We start from the raw sequence: 3,713 nt of genomic DNA, 5'->3' as shown, positions 1-3,713 counted from the left end.
GCATTTCTTGCCTAGCTCTCCAACAGAAAGGAAACATGATAAAAGGGTCAAAGGGCAGGTTCCTTTTGTACCAGAATTCATTTCTAGCTCCTTGTCTCAAGTCACGTCTTTCTGGCTCTGAAGCCAATTAGAAAGTCAATCGAAAGTTTTTTTGCCACTACACAATATAGACCCCCTGAGTCATTCATGGCCCAAAGTAGGCTCACTTAATCCCCATGTGCTGGATTGGAACGATGCAGGGAATTTTGTGCACATTATGTATAATCCACAAGGAAGGGCAAATCTGAGCATGCTCCAAAGACTGGGCCCTCATTGGCCAGGATTTCCATTACCTCTGCCTTTCCTAAAAGGTGGCAGCCAGAACTAAAGATATAATGCTTCAGAAGTGAATCTAACCAGGGCAGAAGTCAGTGACACTATTACCTCCCTCATTCTGGACACTATCTATCTGTTAATATCAAGATTGTATCAAGTTTTATGGCTACCATATCACACTCTCAGTTCATATTGATCTTGGTCCACTAAGACCCCCAAGTCTCTTTCACATGACATCTCCTCCATTCGGTATTTATGAATTTAACTTTTTAAATTCAAGTGTAGCACTTTACATGCAATTTCATCTTATTAGATTTAGTCTTTTGAGACTTTTTTTTTTGGATTTTAACCTTATCCTTTGTGTCATCTACAAGTTCTTTCCCCCCCAAGTATCCTAACACTTAATTTTGTCATTTATTTCACCATTACAATACTAACAAATTCTAGACTGTGTTGTACTATCAGAAAGGTTTGACATTTACAATATAGAAAATGAAATGTTAACTACTTTTATACACTGCAGATATTTTGAAAATAAAATTTCCATTTTTTCGTGTCCCTGTTAAATGTTTCTACGGTTGATCAACTTTGCTCATAGTCTGTGATTTCAAAAAAAGATTTTAAACTGTTCCTTAGCCTTCTGGCCTAGATTAAGAATTGCTGGTTTTGGTGCTGATTTGGCTTTTTTCAGGATCAAGGTGGGTGCTTTCAAACAAAATCTTGTTTTTATTCCTTCCTGGGCAATTCTTTGCTGGATTCTTTGGTTTGCATAATTATATCTACAAGGAACCGAGTAAATAAAAAATGTCCAAAGCCAGCTACAACAGATCCTAATGAGCCATAGAGTATCGAGTATCATGCACAGGATACATTTTGGACATCCCAGATCCCTAGAAGCTTAAAGGGCTTCCCCTTCCCGAGTTCCCCGGCCTCGATCTCACTTGCCATGATAACGAGCCAGAGCCACACGCCCTTCACTCACTCATCTACAAATTTGATAAGCATAACATCTACGCCTACATCCAAGTTATTGATAAAAACAATGGATTACATGAGGCCAAGGAAGGAGTCTTAGGTGCCCCCAAGAGAAACCTCTGTCCAGCAACTCCCCAAGGAGGTTTGGGGGTGGGGAGAACTTTTCTGAACTCTCTTTAAATGGCCCCTGCTCTCACTTCTTCTGTCTTCAAAGGGGGCCTCTTTCCCTGGTGCTGGCTTAAGTGACCTCCCCAGCATATAATTCAGACTCTCAGAAGTCTAGAGCAGCATGTGAGTGGAAAGCAGGCTGCATTTGGAGTCAAAGGACCTGGGTTTAAATCCTCCTTATTATTTGTGTGACCTTGGATAAGTTAATCAACTTTCTAGGACTTTCAGTTTCCTTATCTGTAAAATGATGTGGCTAGGACACTCCTCCTCTCTTTTCAATTCACTAAATTCTTACCCATCCTTTAAAAGTCTGCCTCTAGTGCCACCTCCTCCAGGAAGCCATCCCAGACTGCATTCATAGTAACAGTTATGAAAAGAATCACCTTCCCTCTTCAACACTTGGTTAATATCTGTCTAAGACGTTCATCATATATATTGTACATTAGAGTTATCTGTGCCAGATGCCTTATCCCCCATTAGATGGTGAACTCAATGGAGGCAGGAAGAATGTCTTACCTGAATTCAGTATCTCCCCTCCCTCCCCAAAGGCAGCAAGGTGGGGTAGTGGATTGAGTGTCCAGCCTGGAGACCGGAAGACTGATCTTCCTGAGCTCAAATCTGGCCTCAGATACTTAGTAGCTGTATGACCCTGGGCAAGTCATTTCACCCTGTTTGCCTCAGTTTCCTCATCTGTAAAATGAGCTGGAGAAGGAAATAGCAAACCACTCCAGTATCTTTGCCAAGAAAACGCCAAATGGGGTCACAAAGAGTTGGACTCCGCTGAAAACAACTGAACAAAAATCTGTGCCGCTACCCCTACCTTCTCTCCATCCCCAGCAGTAGGCACTGCATACAGCAAGTGCTTAATTTAATTTTTATTGTATGAATGATCGCACAAGCAGATGTATATTATTCCATTTTAAAGGTCCTCCCAGACAAGAAATCTGGAGAGTGGGAAAAATCCTGCAATCAAACTGGGTTGCAGAAGTTGGTAAGCCCCCTAAGGAAGCAAGAATGTCACCAGTCGTAGCTGAGAGACCTTGATTTGGAGTTAGGGGGCCGGAGCTGAAATCTCATCCCATGACCTATGGTTATCCCTTCTTTAAAATGAGAAAAATGAATCAGATAGGCTTTATGTGTTTTTCCAGCGGGATAGCCTGTCATTCTTGGGCTACCTTTCCCTCATCTTATTTAACAGATGAATAAACTGAATCCCAGAGAGGGGGTCTCTCCTAAGGCTACCCCCAGGTTGCCTGTAGCAGATGGGGTGCAGCTTGCTAAGTCTGTCAAGGACCCCAGTGACTGCCCTCTCTACTCTAGGTTTGGGCTCCCTTCACAGCACAGGGCCCTGAGAAGCCCTGGGCTGATAGTTTAGACGAGGTGGCCTCATTTCCCCTGGTGGGCAGTGGTGAGGAATAGAAGATGTGTACCTCATCTTTGGGAAGGGACTGTTGGGCAGGCAGAGCAAAGAGATATGGCCCTGCTGGAGATCTCAGACAATTCTGGGAAACAGGATGCACTTGTAGGAGCAGTCTGTAATCGTACAGTTATTATACACGAGGGCCCAAAGAGAGGCCTGTAGACAAAATGTGGCTGCATGAACACGCAGATGGGGAGGAAGAGGAGATCAGGGCAGAAAGATCACTAGACTGGATAAGTGCCAAAGACAGCTCAGGCCCTGAATTGCTGTGCCACCTGAGGGAAGTACCTTCCCTCTCTGGGCTTATTTACATCTTGTCTTCTATAAGAATGAGGAGATTGGCATCCATGGTCTTGGCTTTAAATCCCACAAACCTTTGATCCCATAAGTACTAAGAGATCCAGTTAGGGAAATTCGGGAGAGTGTATTGATTGAACAGGATGATGGAAGCAAAATCACAGAATGTCAGAGCTGTGAGAATTCCAGAGCCGGGAGGGAAGAAATCTTAGAATAGTGAATGTCAGCATTAAAAGGAATCTTAGAACATAGAGCAGAGGTGGGGAACCTGGGGCCTCAGGTTTCCCACCCTGATAGAGACTTAGAGCTAGATAAGTCTAGGAAGATCTTAAACACAGAAGGTAGAATGTCAGAGTAGTTGGTGGAGGGGTAGATTTGAGAGATATTCAAATCCAACTCTAATTTTTACATAATGGGGAAACTGAGGCCTAGAAGTGGCAAATATCCCCACTGGACAGGTGGAGCAGGGAAGCCAGGGCACTCCAGGTCTGTGGGGGTGCCATTGGTGACAGACAGAAGAAGGATGAAGTCTTGGGAA

At 43.7% G+C, this 3,713-nt stretch overlaps 1 pseudogene; it reads right to left on the bottom strand.

Annotated features, from left to right (window-relative positions):
* Positions 1-965: 965 nt before the first annotated feature.
* On the bottom strand, positions 966-1,263 carry LOC114044975 (annotated as a pseudogene).
* Between the last annotated feature and the right edge of the window lie 2,450 nt (positions 1,264-3,713).

Source organism: Vombatus ursinus, unplaced genomic scaffold, assembly GCF_900497805.2.
Source record: "Vombatus ursinus unplaced genomic scaffold, bare-nosed wombat genome assembly UNPS02014775.1, whole genome shotgun sequence".
NCBI lineage: Eukaryota > Metazoa > Chordata > Mammalia > Diprotodontia > Vombatidae > Vombatus > Vombatus ursinus.
The sequence above is the reverse complement of the archived record's forward strand: the minus strand, read 5'-3'. Positions and strand labels throughout refer to the sequence as shown.